Raw genomic sequence first — 22,773 nt, 5'->3', positions numbered from 1 at the left:
AAACTCACCAGAGCAATATAAAACTCACCAGAGCAATATAAAACTCATCAGAGTGGCTTCTCTGATGTACATAACAAGTGTTGTTTTCTCAGCCCACAACCTGTTTGTCTTCTTTCTTAATAAAACATTTCCCACACTGTGAACATAAACAGGTAAGCTCGCTTGTGTGACTTTTCTGTTGTATACAACATGCGTTCTCAGTAAAACATTTCCCGCACTCAGATCATCAATAAGTACTTTCCTCATTGTGAATTCACTTACGGTCTTCTTTCTGAATTGACCAGTGGGACAGCCCCCATGGGTGTGTATATGCAAATGTCTTTGTTCTTTTGACTAAGTCTTATGCCTAGCTACTCCTACGGAGCGGAAGTCAATACCCACTAGTGATGACTTAGAGGTGGCGGCGACTGTCGGAGGACGCAAGAGAAATTACATTTTCCCACACTTAGGAAATGAATAAGGATGTTCGTTTGCTCGGATGAATATGAAGTGTTTTTTTTTTTTTTTTTGTCCCTAAGCAATACATTTCCCGCACTCTGAACATGACAAACAATGCTCACTAGTGTGAATTCTCAGTTTTTTAAGAAGGTTTCTTTCTGGATAAAACATTTCCCACACTCAGAACATGAAAAAGGACACTCCCCAGTATGAATTACCTTAGGATCTTCTTTCTAAATAGAACTTTTCCTGCACTCAGGACATGAATAAGTAAGGACATTTTTGTAAGTTCTCTGGTGTCTTTGAAGTTGTTTTTTCCCTCAGCAATACACTTCCCGCACTCTGAACATAAAAAAAGGACACTATCCAATATGTATTCACTGTAATTGAAGGTTTTCTTTATGAATAAAACATTTCCCGCACTCTGAACATGAATAAGGCCGCTCCCCAGTGTAAATTCACTTGAATAGAACCTTTCCCTCACTTAGAATATAAATACTTTAATTTGTGTAAGTTCTCTGGTGTTAAGGTTTTTTTTTTTTTCTGCAATATATTTCCCGCACCACGCTCACAAAAGTGTGAAACATTTAATGTGTGATTTTTCTGGTATTTATGATGTGTTCTTTCCCGCACCCCGGACATAGATATGGACACTCCTGTGTGAATTCTGCGATGTAGAACATTTATTTTCTCATTAAAAGATTTCCAGCACTCAGAACATGAATAGGGACGCTCATCAGTGTGAATTTACCATTATTTAGGAAGGTCTTTCTGAATAAAGTTTCCCGCACTCTGAACATAATTAGGTGAACTCAACAGAGTGACTTCTCTGATCTATATAACAAGTTTTATCTCTGTTATTAAAACATTTCCCGCACAGAACATAAATAAGAACGCTCCTCAGTGTGATTTGCCTTAAGGTCTTTCTGAATAGAACATTTCCCGCACTTAGGACATGAATAAGGACGCTCATTTGTGGTGATTATGAATTTTTTGTTACCACAGCAATACATTTCCCACACTAGGAACATGACAAAGGATGCTCACCAGTTTGAATTCACCGTATTTTAATCAAGTTCCTTTCTCAGTAAAACATTTCCCGCAGTCAGAACATGAATAAGGAAACTCCCCAGTATGAATTCCCCTATAGTCTTCTTCCTGAATAGAACATTTCCCGCACTTAGGACATGAATAAGGACGCTCATTTGCGAGAGTTCTCTGGTGATTTCGGAAGGTCTTCTTTTTAAAAAGAAAAAACATTTCCCGCACTCAGGATATGAATAGGAAAAACTCATCAGAATAAAGTCTTTAGAATTTAAGGTCTTGCAGAATAAATCATTTCCCGCAGTCTCAGCATAAATACAGTATAGTTCTTGACCCCAATCTTGGCAAGAGATGATGTGATCTTTCAGAGGGCAACCATCCTCCATAGACTGCTGATCTTCCCTCCCTATGTTTTCTTCTTCTGTAGCCTTAACTTTCATCTTGGCAAGAGATGATGTGATCTTTCAGAGGGCAACCATCCTCCATGGACTGCTGATCCTATGTTTTCTTCTTCTTCTTCTGTATCCTCAATTTTGATGTCTTTCTGTTCTTGACCCCGATCTTGGCAAGAGATGGTATGATCTTCCTGTGTGGAATCCCGGGAATGGGGGACAACCATCCTCCATAGACTTCTGATCTTCACTCCCAATGTTTTCTTCTTCTGTAACATACTTTGATGTCTTTCTGTTCTTGACCCCAATCATGGTGAGAGATGGTATGATCTTCCTGTGTGGAATCCCGAGAATGGGGGACAACCATCCTCCACAGACTTCTGATCTTCACTCCCAAAGTTTTCTTCTTCTGTAGCCTCAACTTTCATCTTGGCAAGATCTTTCAGAGGGCAACCATCCTCCATGGACTGCTGATCCTATGTTTTCTTCTTCTTCTGTATCCTCAACTTTGATGTCTTTCTGTTCTTGACCCCGATCTTGGTGAGAGATGGTGTGATCTTCCAGTGTGGAATCCCGGAAATGGGGATGGGGGATCCCTTGAGAAAGTCACGTAATTTGTGGCGCAACCGGTCAGGAGGCTTTGGGTGACATCAGCTTCCGGTTGGACGGCCGTAACCGGAAGTACCCGGGAATCAACACCGCAAGAGTGCGGCAACATTATATCGTCTCTGCCTATACCATTCGTTTTAAATGTGAGTGTATTTCTTTGCTTTACATAATAAAAAAAAAAGTTTTTACATGCTTCACGATTGGGCATTATTCTCTTTTTCTGAGACACACTGGTACCGTTTGGAGATAATCTGGAACCGATAACTGTGGAGTATAGAGTGGAGGTTGGAGTATCCCTTGCTGAAGAACCCAGCAGTACACCCCTAGGGGAGAGACCAGCTTAAAGCGCCTATTAAGGCGCAGTGAGGTGAGCGGCAACTGCGCCTATACTATCACGGCTCACTCTTGATCACAGCGCGGGATATTCACAATAGTGCCTTCGAAAATCACTAATTGTCACCTATTAATTGTGCACGGATGAACTTTATTTGTATCACTGCACCAACTGTATTCACCGCACACGGATCATCATTTGCACAAAGATTTGTTTATATATATATATATATATATATACACCTTTTATGCACATGGACTGTTGAGTGCACAGAGAATTATTGATATATGTTTATTTTTTTGATCACTGCACCAGATTGCTATATGCACTTTAAATTATTTATCAGGATTACACACAAATTTGTTATACACCTTTTAGATATTTATTGATATTTGATTATTTTATATTATTTATTGATTCATCATAGCACTATATATATATATATATATATATATATATATATTTATTTGGTCACACATGCACCATTTGTGAATTAGCACACTATTACTGCGATTCAGTTGGCTGTTGCGATTATCAAGGTCATTTTATCTTTGTGTCGTTTTTAGAAAAGGAGGCTTTTTTATTCTACTGGGAATTAATATTTTAAATTTTTAATTAGTGTCAAGGAATCGGATTTGGATGTTTTTAAAGATTTGCATTATATATGTCGTCTTATACCTCCTTTGTTTATAGATTGACTTGATGAAAGTTGTCTACAAGTAGGATATACTTCCCACCTTCATACACCTCAGACAGATATAGGGATTTTTTAAGGATTTTAAAGGAATCGGATTAGATTGCAAGAGTTGGATCATATATGTTTCGTATACCTGCTGACTTCTGATTTAATTATCTGGTCTGTCTATATATTATAAGTAGTGAGACCCCCTTTTTTCTTCAGCATCTTCCTATATCTTAAGACGTCTCGCTGCGATTCTGACATTGGTAGGCTTGGTCAGAGTCTTTTCTGAGATCTCTTCTGTCGTGCGCCGACTCATTGTGTCTTCCTTAAAGTAAAGATGTGGATTACATTTGTCCACATTGTGTTTTTTTGTGGGCGGGCCTGTGTTTATGGGTGCAACAATACCACCCCACCCCCACCCCGCTACCTCCTCCCCTCCATCAAGTGTCTCTTCACAACCTTTTGAACTACTATTAAAAAAACTGAAGGGTCTGCATAAGTAAAGATCAATGGGGGAATATATAGAGTTTCATGGGGATGAGGGGGGAGGATTAGGGTCTTAGGGGCAGAAATGGCAGTGTTGCTATGGGGCAGGCGACATTTAGTGACAGGCGACATAAGATTCCAGTGTTGGTGAGGAAAGGGGGAGACGAAGGCTTTCCCTCCTGCCTTCACCCATCATATAGGGGTTATAAAGGGAGTAATGCTGGTTACTGTTACACTGACAGATATAGCATAGAGTATGATTCTGGTTCATGGTTTAAATAGCACTAGTTCTAGACTATGTTGGTGAAGACGGATATATATATATATATATATATATATATATATATATATATATATAAATGTCTACGCCAGTTTACTTCACACTTGTATTGGGGGTGATTCCTGGTGTAGATAAGTGTAGCAAATGGGGAAAGAAGATTAAATAATTCTCCCGGCCTTACTTTTTGACCCCTTTAATTTTTTTTTTTCTTTCCCTTCCGAGTTGACCATCAGGAAGGAGAAAGGGAATATTTGGAGATTACAGGGGAAATATACCCCCTGTCCCTGCTGTACTATCTATTCATGCTCAGTATAGGCAAAGGGGAAAGGGGGGAGAATGGAGGGAGGAGGGGAGAACTTGTACAGGGGAACATATATTGATGCTGGGGAGGAGTAGGAGGGGGGGGGGCGGCCTCTAACGGCTATTTTTTTTCCAAACCCCAAAATAGGAGAGTGCGTAAAGGGGGGGGGGGGCGCTTGATTGTAGCGCACAGTGCACGTTAGTGCTGACACTGTAGGGGGGATTAGCGGGGGAATTGAGGGAGTAGATTTGGGTTTTGGGGTTTTGTTTTTTTTTTTCCTTCTTTGGTTCCTTTTTTTTTATTTTTTTTTCTACACTCTTGTGTCTACCATGGAGATTAGGGTACTATCATTGAATACTAAAGGACTTAACAAACCAGAAAAAAGAAGTATGCTTTGGGAGGATTTGAGACATATGAAAATGGATATAGCGCTGATTCAAGAGACTTATTTTAGAACTAATAAATTCCCAATTTTACAATCCAGACATTTTCCTCATGTGTACCACTCTACTAATGAGGAATCTAAGGCTAGGGGAGCATCTATTCTTATTACAAACAGATTACCCTGGATAAACCAAGACTCTATTGTGGACCCTAGAGGTCGTTTTGTCTTCGTAAAGGGCCTGGTAGGGGAAGCTTTGATTACAGTGGTATCCCTATATGCACCAAACTATCAGCAAGATTTATATTTATCTCAGATTCTGGATAAATTGTCAGATTTTGTTGAGGGACAATTGATAATGGGTGGAGATCTAAACATTTCGTTGGTCCCCTCGATGGATGTTTCTTCGGGATCATCCACAATGGCACCTAGGGTGCATAAGGAAGTGTCCCGCGCCCTTAATCGGGCGCAACTAACGGATGTGTGGCGGCTCTTTCACCCGTCAGAATGGGATTTTACTTTTTTTTCTCCACCACACCAGTTCTATTCTAGACTGGATTATTTCCTGATTCCACATGCACAACTCCACTCAGTAATTGATACCTCTATAGGCAATATCACGTGGTCAGACCATGCCCCCGTGATCCTTAGATATTCACTAGGGAGGATGTCATCAAACTCCTCAAAGGTGTGGAAATTGAATCAAAGTATACTAGAATGTCCTGGGGTGTTAGCGGAAGTAACAGAGGCCCTTAGGGAGTACTTTAGAATTAATGATACGGACGATTGCAATACCGGCCTACTATGGGAAGCCCACAAACCCGTTATACGTGGCATACTGATCAAACATGGGGCACGCATTAAAAGGGAGAGAGAGAGAGAGAGCACCCTCCAGTCGTTGCTGGCTAGGCTACAAAAAGCGGAAGCATGCCATAAACATGCTCAAACACCAAATAATACGCAGGAGCTGGTTACTATCCGCCGACAGATTACGGACATACTCCATGATAGAGCAAAAGGCTATCCAAAGAGGAAGGAAAATAGGATACGAGGTAGGAGACAAATGTGGGAAGGCATTAGCAAATGCAGTACGTGACCTTAGGACTTCATCATATATTACGCAGGTGAAGAATAAGCAGGGTAAGAAACTAGTGATGCCAACTCAGATGACAATGGTTTTTCTTGAGTTCTTTAAAGACCTTTATAATCTCCCAGTTTCTACCCCGGATTTGGCCCAGGTGAAGGAATATATTGCGAACTCAGGGATGCCTCGGCTATCCTTAGAGGTGACAGAAAAACTCGAGACACCCATAATACAATCAGAAATACTCCAAATTATTAAATCGATGAAACCGGGCAAGGCACCTGGACCGGACGGGTTCACTCAGTTTTATTATACCTCTTTTTTTTTCAGAATTAGGCCCACATTTGGAAAAGCTTTTTAATTCCGCCAGAGAAGGACCAGCCTTTCTTAAAGAAACTCTGAAAGCACATATCACTTTAATCCATGAGGAGGATAAGGACCCAGCATATTGTAGTAGCTACAAACCGATCTCCCTTTTAAATTTTGATTTAAAATTTTTTACAAAGTTACTGGCAGCACGATTGTCCCAACATGTACAACTGCTGATACATTTAGACAAAGTTGGGTTTATACCTAATAGAGAGGCTAGGGACAACACAATCAAGACCCTTAACCTAATTCATGTTGCCTCCAATCCGGGAATCTTTTAAGTATGGATGCCGAGAAGGCATTCGATCGGGTTAACTGGGACTTTATGATCGCAGTATTGAGGCATGTGGGCTTAGGAAATAATATGCGGAATTGGATTTCGGCATCCTATTCCATGCCATCTGCACAGGTTAAGGTAAATAGTTTTCTTTCAGATCCCTTCCCCATTAGCAATGGGACACGTCAGGTTTGCCCCTTGTCACCCCTTTTATTCGCGTTGGTTTTAGAACCCTTTTTATGTAAAATACGTAGTCACCCGGACATTTGGGGTATTTCGGTGGGTGGGGTACAACACAAGATATCGGCATATGCGGACGATCTGCTGTTTTCACTAGCTAACCCGATGATATCACTACCTAACTTATTGCAGGAATTTGACATATATGGGAAATTCTCAAATTTCAAAATTAATTTTACCAAGTCTGCGGTGATGGGAGTACACTTAACTATACCTATGCGAGAGTCGATTCAAAAGAACTTTAAATTTAAATGGCCGGAGCAAGCTATTCGCTATCTAGGAACTAATATACCAACTAAATTAGGTCAACTATTTTACTTTGAATTTTCCTCCACTTATGGCTATGACACAGATACTGTTAGAGAAATGGCAGAAGGGACTACACTCGTGGTTTGGGAGGTGTAATCTTCTCAAAATGTGTATCCTCCCAAAGTTCCTATATTTATTTCAAACTCTTCCATCTCAGATTCCACTGAAGTTCTTTAATCAGGTAAATACCCTATTTTTAAAGTTCATTTGGCCACATGGGAAACCACGGATATCAAAAAATTAGTTGAGCCTTCCGAAGAGAATGGGAGGGATCGCTTTACCTGATATTAGGAAGTACTATCAAGCCGTCCACCTAGGTAGAGTGGTAGACTGGGGCTGCCACTTTAACGCCAAAATATCAGTTCAGATAGAGCAAGCACAGACCCCTGTGGCGTTGAGTAGGACCCCCTGGATGTGGAGGGAATGCCCTTTGGCGTTGAAGACACATCCTCTGATAGGTGCGACACTGAGATCGTGTGAGGCAATTCGACTTAAACAGAGGTTATTCTCAAGAGACTCCCCACTCTACCCAATCTTAGGTAACCCTTAATTTGAGCCAGGACTATCATCTAGTCGCTTTATGAATCTGCGTAGAACCGGTTTATTCCAGGTAACAGATTTCCTGATAGAGGATAGATGGCCAACGCTATCAGAACTGACAGAGGCACAGGGTCCTTACACTCTAGAGGTATGGCAGGCTTTACAATTGCGTTACTTTCTAGGTTCGCTCTCGCCACCAAGTACTTATATCAGACCTCTTACAGAGTTTGAGGATTACTGCTCTAGACAAGGCCAGAAGAAGGGCACTTTGTCATATATGTATGGCCTACTGGTTACCCCTCAGACTCAACCGGTTTTACCCTGGATTCGTAAGTGGGAGATTGAGAGGAGTAGAACATTCTCACCAGCCCAAATTAAGAAGATGCTTGCACTAACATTAAAGTCCTCCAGATGCACTAAATTGCAGGAAACAAGTTATAAGATTATGTCAAGGTGGTATTATACACCAGCTAAACTGCATAAATGCTACCCGGAAGTGTCAGAGTCTTGCTGGCGCTGTAACAGTGCAGAGGGAACTATGCTCCATATTTTTTGGGCTTGCCCCCGATTAACACATTTCTGGTCGGAAGTCCGTAGGATTATTCAGAAATTTACTGTACACACGACTCCAAATGATCAAGCTTTCTTTCTATTGAATATGTCGGATCTTCCGATGTCAGTATTTCAAAAATGCATTATTGGCCATCTCCTTAGCGCAGCTAGGGCTTGCATACCCTCAAAATGGAAGCAAAGCTCACCCCCTACGGTTCCGAGTTGGATATTTAAAGTGGAAGCAAACAGGAGGATGGAGGAGTTAGTATGGGCATCTAAATACAAGCATGAGAAATTCACCTTACTATGGGGAGGCTGGGACGGATTTGTGACATCTGAGGAAGGAGCCTTACTACTGGGTGGTCGGTAGAGTGTGGTGTTCGGTTGGAAGTCTGGTCCCCTCCATGGTGATCACAGAGTTGGATGTTAGGGGTATGAGGGGGCTTTCCCTCACCCCTGTTTTTTTTTTTTTTTTTCTCTTTTTTCCTTTTTCTTTCTCACAGGTAAGGGGGGGAGGGGGGTGTATAGCAGATATGGTATAACATGTTTTTATCTTCTAGTTGAAGACATTTAAGAATATGAAGATGTTGATAACTATATCTGTGTTGCCGGAATGTGCTTTTTTCTCTTTTTTGTGATATTTTGTAACACAGTGTCTGTAACTTTCAGCAACGATAAAATAAAAAAAGATTTAAATTAAAAAAAAAAAAAAATGTCTTAATTGTTTCTTCTTTATCTTCTGGTTCTAGCCACAGCAGACGGACGCGAAGCTGTGGTGTATGGTGAAGAAGGGAAGGGGGAGGACTGCCACACTTGAGTACATCTTGCCTGGGAGTGAACCATTGGAGCGGCTCCAAATTGTTGACCGTAAGCAGAAGCATTTTAATTTTCCAGATGTTAATTAGAAATTATTTGAAATTTGCCTAGCTTACTCCTGTGGATAAGACCAATACCCAGAAGTGAAGACTGTATGAGTGGGCGGCGACTGTTAGAGGACGTAAGAGAAAGGAAATTTACACTTTTCTTGAGATATAAAAATTTTTAAAAAGCGAAGGGAAATTTTTGTCAGGGCAAAATCACCTACTTTCCACTACCTCATGGTCTCCTAGCTTTGACCTTATGTACTTAAAGGTGGATCAATACCTCCAGATCAAGGAGGCGAAACCCAAGAGCTGCCTCTTGCGGATTTCTCAGACCTAACTTAAGTTATTTTGGGGGAACATGTTGCACTCGGGATGCGGTGGAAGGTTGGGATATGGAGGTCCTCAATATCAGTTCTATTGGGATGATGGCACCCCCCCCCCCCTTTTGTTTTCTCTAAGCTTTTACCACAATGGGTATGAGGACTGCATACCTTCCCTTAATAGATTTTTTTTGAAGTTTATGAGCCAGACTCGGATTTACATGGTGGATACTTTTGTGGTGTACATTAACATCTCTGCTGTGATGTAGGTATACCGATCTGGGCCGTTTAGGTATAAGTATGGGGATTGGCTTGCTGTCCTTGGTGGGGTGGAGATGTCACGTTCTAAGAACTCCCGCTTGATTTGGTGGGGGCTTGTCATGCCCGCATCATTTCTGGGATCGACCGAGCCATACCAGAAACGACATTAAGAGTGGCATCTTGTTCCGTCCCGCCATTTCCAGTCATGTGCGGCTTCGGTATATGCTAAGCATACCCAGAAAACATACCCACTCATGATCCCGCAACACACTCAGCACGGCGGGTGGGCGTGAGGGAGGAGTTTTCTTGCCAGGAGCCATTTCTCATTATATATATATATATATATATATATATATATATAAATATATATATAAATATATATATATATAAATATATATATATATATATATATATATATATATATATATATATATATATATATATATATATATATATAAATATATATATATATATATATATATTTTTATTTTTTTTTTTTTTAGATAGATAGAAATAAATGGGGGCGGTCTGAATGGCATCCCGACCTTTCCAGTAAGAGGGGTACTTCACAAAAGGGAGGATTGGCACCAGTGGGAGCAGTGCCTCCATACCCTATAGGGTTAGTTCTATTACTAAAATTGGGATGGATATTGTGATATTGGAGAAGTTAGGTTGATCTCTTATACCTTTTTGCACTCGGAGAGGAGTCGTGATATGGGGAACCCCCAATTTTTGAGGAACGACATTACTTTTTAGACAGATACCGAGTCCTAGATTTTTGGTATATATTGTATTATTGAGAGAGACGCTCCTACCCATTGAGGAAGTGACACTAGAGGTGAGTCATTACGACTCATCTGTGTCCTCTGTCATCCCATATGTGAGAGTGCTTAAGATGCTTCTTCAACAGAATGAAGGACCCAACACATGTGGCATTAAAGTTTGTAGGCAGGCCATGAAGGACAGCCACGCCAAATGTTTTGAGAAGCATGAGGAGAATATGGGGAAAAGGAGGGCTGTATTTAGCCCCCTTTTCTTTATGGGATGGCAGCAGGGGCAATAAATTACCAAGTGACCCTTTATTGACCTCCTAAATTCATTGGATTCATGATAAAGCTATCTCTGAGGTGAGGGTCTTGTAACCTTTTCCTTAGAGGTCAGCTAGCCTCTTCTTCCCGCTCAAATTATTCCCTGTATCTGGGTAGTTTTAACCAGCACCCCGTGTCTTCCCGCCCAAACAAAGCTTATTTCTGGGGAGATTTTGGCGTGAGCCTCTCTTTCCCGCTCAAATCTCCCGCTTAGTAGCCAGCCAGTCCCATCCAGTTCTCTTATCAGCACTATTTAAGAGGGACCCCCAGCGGCTCAGATTCAGCAGCCTCAAGAAATGGAGCTGTGGTGTTCCTGGGGTTAATTCTCCTTGAGCAAGCAGTGTTTTTTTTGGGGGTTGGGGCCTGAAGAATGAGCCTGCTAAGAAGATTAATTGAACGAGCTGGCGAAGAAGACAGCGAAGACTGGATAAGACGTTGCCTCAGCTTACCGGCGACTTCGGGTCAAGAGGCTCCGGTGGGAGCTACACCAGTTGGTACACCCGTCATAGGGTCCGCAGCTGAAGAGGGCAGCATGCCTGAAGAGGAGAGCACCCAGGCGCGAGGCTCATAATAGAAGCAGTGGCACCGCCGAGGGGCGAACGCGGATCTCCATGGACCACTGGTCCCCCGGGTGCAGGAGAGCTCCAGCTAGGAAGGAGACTAGCAGTCAGGCTAGTGACAATGCTGCCACTCTGCAGAATCCACCTCCAGACGCAGCATCTCTTTCTCAGGATGACAGATCCTCGGTCTTTATTGACCTTAATGGAAAAACTTACCGGGGAATTTCACTCTTTTTCCAAAAAATAGCCAGTCCAGAGCCCCTATTAATTTTTCAGCTGCGAATGTGTGGATGCCATCTAGTGGCAGTTCAGAAGGTTCTCAGAATTCTGTTGGGACAGTCAAATCCTTTGAATTGGTTAGAGCACAGAATTTTGCCTGAGACTTGCCTTAAAGAGGTTTTATCCTGCGAGGTATCTTCTTTAGGTTTTCATCTCTCTGATTCAATAAAATAAAAAATCTGGCAAGGTGCTTTTGGGGATGTATTGTCTCTTCTGCCATCTGTTAAAGAATTTGTGTCTAAATCTGAAAAGAAGGATGAGGAGGAGAGAAAAAGACTGTCACTGAATCATTCAACAAATTGGTTACAGGCTTTTTTTATATTTTCAGGCGTAATGTGTGAGAAACTTCATAACAAAAGTGTGGGACTTTTTCCAGCATCTGGACATAGTCCTGGAAGCATATAAACATTTTGGGGGCTCGGCCTGGTATAATTATGACGTAGCCTTCCGCCAGAAATCGGCGGTTCAGCCTAATTTATAATGGGGAACAAAAGATGTGGGGCTTTGGCTTGACCTTTTTCTCCCTCAGAGATCATTCTTTCCTAGACAAAGTGTTAACTCACAGCAACTGTAAAATGGATCACAAGTTTTTAGAAAAGTTGTCTGCTTTAATTTTAACGAGTCCCAATGTAAATGGCCTGGTTCTTGCAGGTTTAGGCACGAATGTGCCTTTTGTGCAGGAACACATCCCATTACAAAGTGTTTCAAAAGAATGTCAACAGTCAATCAGCAGTCAGGGGGTATTTCAAAAGGCCATCACTCCAGTGAGGCTCCAAGAAATGCTGCCATGGCTCAGAATTTACCCAGACAAGGGGAAGGCCCAGCTCATAATTAAAAGGTTTTTGTAGCGCCCGCCCCCATGGAAAGAGGGGTTTCGCCGCCAGAGATGTTCTCTTCCCCCTAGTGGGAGGGATGCTGTGGAGTAGAGCAGGAACCGCTCTTACCAGAGCTAGTGATTTAGCGATCCAAGCAGAAGAGAGATAGAGCTGGTATAGCCTTCTCCCACAAACATGAGATGAAACTCTATGCTGAGGGTATCAAGAAGAACTGTTTATTAAACCCACACAAACACATTATATACACTATCAGGTAATGTGAGTCTGATTGCATTAGCATATGCAGATAGATTTGTAAACAGGCAAAAAATAACCCTAAACTAATTATCTGGCCAGAACAATGCAAGGTCATTAACATGTAACAATGGAACAGGAATGCTTAGCACAATACACATTCCATCTCAAAACACAGACAGTATTAACATATTTAACAATGTGTGGACGACAAGTGGCTGAGCTGAAGACATTAGCAGTCAAGAACAGTCTAAGTCTCCCAGTGTAGGATTAAAACCTTCACATCTCTATATGAAGACATGGCTGACATTGCAGTACAATACACGTTACCATCACTCGTAAATACAGGCCCATTTGAAACAATCCAAACCACCAAGTATCTGATTTTTTAAATCATAGTGACGGTTAGTACTGTCACAGTTTTCAATTCGGTTTCATACTACCAAGTTTTAAAGGTAAAGGTTGGGTGCTTTTTAACAGTTTACAGTCCGTATCTGCCCTGCAAGACATTGTGGCTACCAGGGCCGGTGCAAGGATTTCTGCCTACACAAGCGAAGCTCCATTTTGGCGCCCCCCCCAACGGCCACCCACCTCCCTTGCAAAAATGTTTCTTTCAATAACTGTATGTAACCTTTGTATGTAACCCACAACTGTATGTAACCTTTGCATAATAAAAAAAAGGAAGGATATCAGCATATGGTGCCACAGCTTTATCTTTTATCATACACAGAGAGCTGGGTTCAGGAGAGCGTAATACACAGAGCACTGGATTATGACTGCGTAATACACAGAGTGCTGGGTTCAGGAGAGCGTAATACACAGAGTGCTGGATTAGGAGAGCGTAATACAGAGTGCTGGATTAGGAGAGCGTAATACACAGAGTGCTGGATTAGGAGAGTGTAATACACAGATAGCCGGAATAGGAGAGCGTAATACACAGATAGCCGGAATAGGAGAGCGTAATACAGAGTGTTGGATTAGGAGAGCGCAATACACAGAGTGCTGGATTAGGAGAGCGCAATACACAGAGTGCTGGATTAGGAGAGCGTAATACACAGAGTGCTGGATTAGGAGAGCGTAATACACAGAGAGCTGGGTTCAGGAGAGCGTAATACACAGAGAGCTGGGTTCAGGAGAGCGTAATACACAGAGAGCTGGGTTCAGGAGAGCGTAATACACAGAGAGCTGGGTTCAGGAGAGCGTAATACACAGAGAGCTGGGTTCAGGAGAGCGTAATACACAGAGAGCTGGGTTCAGGAGAGCGTAATACACAGAGAGCTGAGTTCAGGAGAGAGTAATACACAGAAAGCTGGGTTCAGGAGAGCGTAATACACAGAAAGCTGGGTTAAGGAGAGCGTAATACAAAGAGAGCTGGGTTCGGGAGAGCGTAATACACAGAGAGCTGGGTTCGGGAGAGCGTAATACACAGAGAGCTGGGTTCAGGACAGCGTAATACACAGAGAGCTGGGTTCAGGACAGCGTAATACACAGAAATCTGGGTTCAGGACAGCGTAATACACAGAAATCTGGGTTCAGGACAGCGTAATACACAGAGAGCTGGATTAGGAGAGCGTAATACACTTAGTGCTGGATTAGGAGAGCGTAATACACAGAGAGCTGGGTTCAGGAGAGCGTAATACACAGAGAGCTGGGTTCAGGACAGCGTAATACACAGAGAGCTGGGTTCAGGACAGCGTAATACACAGAGAGCTGGGTTCAGGACAGCGTAATACACAGAAAGCTGGGTTCAGGACAGCGTAATACACAGAGAGCTGGGTTCAGGACAGCGTAATACACAGAGAGCTGGGTTCAGGAGAGCGTAATACACAGAGAGCTGGGTTCAGGAGAGCGTAATACACAGAGCACTGGATTATGACAGCGTAATACACAGAGAGCTGGGTTCAGGAGAGCGTAATACACAGAGTGCTGGGTTCAGGAGAGCATAATACACAGAGTGCTGGATTAGGAGAGCGTAATACACAGAGTGCTGGATTAGGAGAGCGTAATACACAGAGTGCTGGATTAGGAGAGCGTAATACACAGAGTGCTGGATTAGGAGAGCGTAATACACAAAGTGCTGGATTAGGAGAGCGTAATACACAGAGTGCTGAATTAGGACAGCATAATACACAGAGTGCTGAATTAGGACAGCATAATACACAGAGCACTGGATGCCGCGGCACTGATGATGGGTACTGATAGGCGGCACTGTTGAGTGGCACTGATAGGCGGCACTGTTGAGTGGCACTGTTGAGGGGCACTGATAGGCGGCACTGTTGAGGGGCACTGATAGGCGGCACTGTTGAGGGGCACTGATAGGCGGCACTGTTGAGGGGCACTGATAGGCGGCACTGTTGAGGGGCACTGTTGAGGGGCACTGATAGGCGGCACTGTTGAGTGGCACTGTTGAGTGGCACTGTTGAGTGGCACTGTTGAGGGGCACTGATAGGCAGCACTGTTGAGTGGCACTGTTGAGGGGCACTTATAGGCGGCACTGTTGAGTGGCACTGATAGGTGGCACTGTTGAGGGGCACTGATAGGCAGGACTGAAGAGTTGCATTGATGAGCAGACAGTCTCTCAGGACCCAGACCTTCCTCCTCATGCCGCGGCCACTGCACTTGCCCGGGCCGGCCTCTGGATGACGTCGCGCCCGGGATGAAGCTCCGCCCAAGTAGTCAAGGGGAGGAGCACGCACAAGTGTCATCCGCTCCGTGAAAAAAAAAAAGTGCCGTAGCGGATCGCAATGCGGTCCGCTCTGTGTGAAAGGAGCCCTAAGGATATTGTGGTATCTTTTGAGTGCTGTCTCCCCCCTTCACTCACCAAGCACACAACTACTCCTTGTTTTTGACTAGCAGCTCAAGAAAAATTATTTAAATTACAATTATTCATTTATCAAAATTGCACATATACACTTTATTAGAATCCTAGGTGCGTTCACGTGAGGACATACACTCACAATTCTTTATAGAAGAGAGCAGGGTGCTGTTTATTAGAGAAAAGTGGGGAACAAAAGACAGATATTGGAGAAAATGAGGGGATGCCTGCCCTGGGATGCCAGAGAGAGCAAGGTCTCAGCAGTGCCATAAAACAAGAATTCTGTCTGGAAGAGAGATAGGGAACAGGGAGAGAATACAGAGACTGCTACTTCCCTATTTCTCTTCCAGACAGAATTCTTTTTTTTATGGCACTGCTGAGACTTTGCTCCTTTCTGGCATCCCAGGGCAGGCATCCCCTCATTTTCTCCAATATCTGTCTTTTTCTTCCCCACTGACTCTACAAATAGTACTGACAGTCAGTGAGTCTGACTCACTCTGCTCTCTCCTTGTCCCCATTACATCGAGTCTGCAAAGAAATCTGCCAGCAGCTGAGGCACTGCACTGTCTGACTCACAGTTGAGGAGGAATGTTGTGTTCTTTTTCAATCTTGTTCAGAGGACGGGTCCATGCTGGAAGTGCATGTGCAGGGTATGCTGCGCCCGCTCTTTCTCGTCTCTTCAGGGGGGCGGGGTCAAGGAGGCGGTGCCATGGTGGAGCTCTTCTCCTGAGTCCCTGGCTCTCAGGCTGCCTGCATATTTGGAACAAGGGGGTGGAGCCCCACATTCGGCCTCGCCCACCCCGACATCAATTCTTCATTTTGACAGCTCCACTCTTTCTTTGCGGCTGCCCCACCAATCACTAGATGGATGTTATGCTGAGTATTTAGCCCCGACCAACCCCACGCCTTGGGAGTGATTCGGGGCTAATCATTAAAAAAATAAAAAAAAAAAAAAAGTTAATTTTTCCGCCCCATCCCCGGCTGCGGACCTGCCCGCCCCAAGCGGCCGCTTGGTCCGCCTGGTGGTTGCACCGGCCCTGGTGGCTACAAAGATACAAAAGGAGATCCAGGAAGGGAGGTTTGCTGGGCCTTTTCCACAAACCCTCCTTTCAAGGATTTTAGAATATCACCTTTAGGGATAGTCCAAAAGAAAGAACCCAATTCTTATAGACTGATACACCATCTTTCCTTTCCTAAAAGGTAATTCATTTAATGACGAAATAAATGAGGACATGGCATCTGTTAAATATACCACTTTTGAAGATGCTTTGGTCAAGCTTAGGAGCCTGGGCAAAGGAGTTTTATTAGCAATAACAGATATTAATTCCGCATTACCTATACATCCTTATTGTTTTAACTCTTTAGGTTTTTATTTTGCAGGAAATTATTATTTTGACAGATGCCTACCAATGGGATGTTCCCTTTCCTGTTTTTATTTTGAGTGCTTTTCCTCATTCTTAGAATGGGTGATAGGGTATGAAACAGGTTCTCAATTTTTAGTACATTGTTTGGACGATTTTTTGTTTATGGGGCCCGCTGCATCCTCTGGTTGTATTCTATTGTTAAACAATTTTTTCATTATTTGTAAAAAATTTGGCATCCCTTTGTGGCCCAAGAAAAAAGTTTGGCCTTCTACTTGCGTCGATTTTTTAGGCATTACTATTGATTCAGAAAAAATGGAATTTAGTCTGCCGGAAGAGAAGATCGAGAAGCTTCGGAGATCGCTGATGCTCTCTTTAAGGTTTACTGGCGTTTGCATCAAGGGTGGTTAGAGTAGGTAAGTTGTTCTTCAGGAGACTATATGCTTCTATTTCTGCTTTAAAATCTCCCTCAGCTCACGTAAAAATTTCCAGTGATATGCGGGACTTATTAGTCTGGACCCAGTTTCTTTTTTATTTTAATGGCAAGACTGTATGGCAAGAGCAATTCATTTTTGGAAAAGGAATTTTTTCTTTTTACGGATTCAGCTGGTTCCAAAGGTTTCACCGCCATATGGCGTACTCATTTGGTGCGCCGCATCATGGTGCGCCAGATGGAAAGGCCTGGGTTATACTCGTAATATAGTTCTGCTTGAACTATTTCCTATAGTTCTGGCCTTAGAATTATGGGGCCACAATTTCAGGAATAGGCGCATTATGGTGAGAACGGACAACATAGGAGTCCTTTTCCCAATCAACTGTCTTGTCCTCCAAGTCTCCACCAGTCACTAGTACGATACGTTACTTGGTATCAAAATGTCTTTATTTTGTTATTTGGATTAAGGCTTCTTTTGTGTCGTGTAAGGATAATGTGCTGGCGGATTCTCTATCTCGCTTCCAGATGGATCTTTTTTTCATCTATTCACAGAAGCGGATCTGTCGGGATCTCCCTGCCCTCCTCACCACTGGGATCTGATTTAGGACTGATTGTGGAGAACATCAAGAACTCTTTAGCACCTGCTACATTAGCTGGATATCAATCAGCTTGGTTTATGTGGTTATCACATCTAAAACTTGCTTCTTCAGCCTGCTAGTACTTTTTCAGAAAGTCTTGCTTTATCTTTTTTGAATTCCTTATTTGAAAGGCGGTACTCTTGGGCTCATTTTCATAAGATCCTATACGGAGTATCATTTTTTTGTAAAAATACGCAACCTTCCCTCTTGTTTATAAATTTTCTCTGTGAAACAAGCCTTGAGGGGTTACAAAAGGGGTAATTTTTTTTTTTATTATTATTATTTAAAGAGTACAATACAAATATCAAGCAAATATGCAGATAAATGAAACAGGTCTTCCATTACAACACGAAAGTGCGGTTAAACAAAAGCGTATAGTATGAAAAATATATAAAGGTGAAACATTGCTTTAAATTAAAATTGCGCAGAGTACGCGCTATTCCCAGGGCCCTCCGCGTGAGTGAGGCAAACTCGCCCTGGGAAGGCCGTCTCCGAAGTCAAGCCAGAAAACCAACTAGTGATGGACAACAGAGAAGATTAAACTCTCAAGTGGGTAGAGGCCTGGGCCTGTGTGCATCCCAAGGTTTTGTTTTATTTTTTGGTTTCCAAGTGTGAAAGTGGAGAAGGAAAGGAAAGATGCTGTAAGAGAGATAGAAAAAAGGACTGCGAAAGAAGAAAGGGAAGAGGGAAGGGGAAAGGGGAAAAAAAGGGTCGATTGTCCCCCGTCCCCCACGCCAACCAAGGTGGGATGGGAGGGATTCTCGAAGGGATCTGACTGGCAAGGACGCCCAAAACGGGCTTCAAAAGTAGCAACGACCTAAGCGGCACCAGTTCCCTATGGAGGGTCAGAGTAGGGCAGATACTCGTCGGAGACACTAAATAGGTTCCAATGTATCCACCTAGTCTTGAGAGCCTCCCTTGCCCTCGAAGATTAGATGTCAGATCCTCCATGTGCTCGAGTTCGTTCACCCTGGCAAGCCATTACAAAACTTTGGGGGCAGATTGTTGTTTCCACACAGCCGGAATGCAAGCGCGGGCAGCACTAAAAGGGGTAATTTTCGCGTTGATAATAGGAGACCTATCACTATTGAAATCCTATATAAGCTATGTTTAGATTCGGAAGGTGTTTGTTCTTCTAGTTATGAGTCGGTTTTATTAAAAGCAGCGTTTTTTTTTTTGCTGCTCTTAGAATCTCCTAGCTAGTCCCTAACGGTAGGTATGGGGTTTCGGGTTTACTATTTTCTGACGTAAAAATGTTTGATTCCAGCGTTAGTATTTTAGTTAGACATTCTGAAACAGATCAATTAGGCGTAGGTAAATGGTTAAGTTTAAATTTATTTGTGGCTCTCAAGTTTGTCCTGTAGCTTTATTAAAAATGTTAGTGCAAATAATGCCTCCGGTGGGTAAATATTTATTCATTCACGAATCAGGGAAACCTCTTAAGGTCTGTCAACCTGCCTTTGACAACATCTTTGATGACGAAACGCGTCAGCCACGCCCGCATGTAGACACGCCCACAGCCGCGGCCATTTTGTGCATCATGTTTGTATCATCTGCTGACATGTGAGTTTTTTACTTTTTACCATTTTAACAATAAATTTAAGGTACTGCACCATTCGAGTCTCCTTTGTTTCGGAGGTATATTCAAACCATCCTACCGAAGAGCACTAGGAGGTGTTTGGAGTTATTACTTTTCACGGACCGAGTGCCATTGACCACCGGATGTGTATTATATGTCCAGAGTTCGTCATCTCGACAAATGCTCGTTTGACCTATCCTAACCGGGGTTCAAACGTTCTGGTAAGGAGACATCCCTATTAAGAGTACCTGGTGTTACACCGTTTGTGAAAAGAAGTCCCTTGTTGTTGGATACCCTTTTATTCTCACCATCATCTGGTTTCCCCACTTGTTAATATCTATTTATTATGGACTTTCTTATTAATCTATGACATTTGCTTGCATTTATTGGTTTGGCGCTGTACACTTTTGTTATTTATCCTATATGGTCTGATCTTACCCATGTACTGGCTGCCTTTAATTGACTAAGCGCGGCTACTCCTAGCTTCTAAACCTCTAAGTACCCAATTTGTTTCTGTTTTGAATAAGTGTTTGAAAATGTTAAATTTAAGCAATGTTAAGTTTACAACTCATTTGTTTAGAATCGGAGCTGCAACAGAAACAGCTAGATTGGGTATGGAAGGTGAGCTGGTTAAAAAAATAGGTAGATGGAAATCAAATAGCTACCTTACGTATATTCGTCCTAATGCCTTTTATTGATCATTTCAGGAGTCAAGCGCAAGGTTTGGATATTGGGCCATTCCTACATACATTGGGCACAAAAGTGAGCTAGGAAGAGGGTCTACACAGAAAACCTCGGATTGTACCCTGCAATTTTTGAGGTTCATTGGTTTAGTAAGAGGTATGGTTTGGGCTGAGTTTAGATTTGAAATTTACAGGTTATTGCAGTTATTGCCGCACCCAGACATTTTAATTACACTGGGAGGTAACGACATCGGTCATTTGAAGACGTTAGACCTCATTTTTGGCATCCGAGATGACTTAGAAGTTAAATTTGATTACCCAAACATAGTTCTGTTTTATTTCTGAGGTTGTTACAAAATTAAAAGGCTCCGTTCACATGTCAGCGTTTTTGGGCATTTTTGGAGCGTTTTTCTGCTCACTGATCAGCTCTCAAAACGTCCAACAAGACAAATCCCATTCATTGCAATGACCCCTGTTCACATCTGAGCGTTTTGACGCCCTAAGGAAAACGCCCAACGCTCAAAAAAGTACTTGAGCTTCTTTTTGGGCAGATCACAGGCGTTTTGTCCCATAGACATCAATGTAAAGTGTTATTTGGCGTTTCACAGGCGTTTTACAAGCGTTTTGTTGCTCCTGATCAGCTCAAACAGCACAAATCTCCACCCAGCTCTCCACCCCCTTGGCACGCCTCTGTGAGCACATTTTCCGGCAACATGGAAGAAAGCAATTTCTTGTTAGAAGCAGAAGCTTTTATAACACTTATCCTGACTTTTCCTTGTCTTTATGACACTAAAAATATTCATTATAAGAACAGGAATAAGAGGCAGAGGGCATGGGAGGAAATAGCTGCCAAAGTTATTTCAGGGTGGTCGACATTGAGCAAGAAGCAGCAGCATGAGAAAGGTAAGTGTTCAATGTGTTCTGCATGTCTTGCCTTGTGTCTGATTTCATGTCTGCATCTTTACAACAGCATGTATGTGGGGGGAGATATGTGTTGCATTGCATATCAGTGTCCACCAGTGCCACAAATCAGTGCCACAAATCAATGTCCACCAGTGCCATGTATCAGTACCACAAATCAGTGACACAAATCAGTGTCCACCAGTGCCACGTATCAGTGCCACATCAGTGACACAAATCAGTGTCCACCAGTGCCACGTATCAGTGCCACGTATCAGTGTCCACCAGTGCCACGTATCAGTGTCCACCAGTGCCACGTATCAGTGCCACAAATCAGTGTCCACCAATGCCACGTATCAGTGCCACAAATCAGTGTCCACCAATGCCACGTATCAGTGCCAAAAATCAGTGTCCACCAGTGCCACGTATCAGTGCCACAAATCAGTGTCCACCAGTGCCACATATCAGTGCCACATATCAGTGCCACAAATAAGTGTCCACCAGTGCCACGTATCAGTGCCACAAATCAGTGTCCACCAGTGCCATGTATCAGTGCCACAAATCAGTGTCCACCAGTGCCATGTATCAGTGCCACAAATCAGTGTCCACCAGTGTCACGTATCAGTGCCACAAATCAGTGTCCACCAATGCCACGTATCAGCGCCACAAATCAGTGCCACAAATAAGTGTCCACCAGTGCCACAAATCAGTGCCACAAATCAGTGTCCACCAGTGCCACGTATCAGTGCCACAAATCAGTGTCCACCAGTGCCATGTATCAGTGCCACAAATCAGTGTCCACCAGTGCCATGTATCAGTGCCACAAATCAGTGTCCACCAGTGCCATGTATCAGTGCCACAAATCAGTGTCCACCAGTGCCACGTATCAGTGCCACAAATAAGTGTCCACCAGTGTCATGTATCAGTGCCACAAATCAGTGTCCAGCAATGCCACGTATCAGCGCCACAAATCAGTGCCACAAATAAGTGTCCACCAGTGCCACAAATCAGTGCCACAAATCAGTGTCCACCAGTGCCACGTATCAGTGCCACAAATCAGTGTCCACCATATGCCACGTATCAGTGCCACAAATCAGTGCCACAAATAAGTGTCCACCAGTGCCACGTATCAGTGCCACAAATCAGTGTCCACCAATGCCACGTATCAGTGCCACAAATAAGTGTCCACCAGTGCCACGTATCAGTGCCACAAATAAGTGTCCACCAGTGCCACGTATCAGTGCCACAAATCAGTGTCCACCAGTGCCACAAATAAGTGTCCACCAGTGCCACGTACCAGTGCCACGTATCAGTGCCACAAATCAGTGTCCACCAGTGCCACGTATCAGTGCCACAAATCAGTGTCCACCAATGCCACGTATCAGTGCCACAAATCAGTGTCCACCAGTGCCACATATCAGTGCCACATATGAGTGCCACATATAAGTGTCCACCAGTGCCACGTATCAGTGCCACAAATCAGTGCCACGTATCAGTGTCCACCAGTGCCACGTATCAGTGCCACAAATCAGTGTCCACCAGTGCCACATATCAGTGCCACATATGAGTGCCACATATAAGTGTCCACCAGTGCCACGTATCAG

General features: G+C 43.2%; 1 protein-coding gene across 1 annotated transcript in view; it reads left to right on the top strand.

Moving 5' to 3' along the window:
- The window catches only part of LOC309550539 (uncharacterized protein), a gene marked incomplete at both ends in the record, with an annotated part of 1,004,737 nt that overhangs the window by 785,859 nt on the left and 196,105 nt on the right, over positions 1-22,773 (top strand). The window lies entirely within an intron of this gene.

This window comes from Pelophylax lessonae (assembly GCF_965119305.1).
Source record: "Pelophylax lessonae genome assembly, chromosome: 1".
In the NCBI taxonomy this organism is placed as follows: Eukaryota; Metazoa; Chordata; class Amphibia; order Anura; family Ranidae; genus Pelophylax; species Pelophylax lessonae.
Note: the sequence above shows the minus strand (reverse complement) of the source record. Positions and strands in the feature narration are given on the sequence as shown.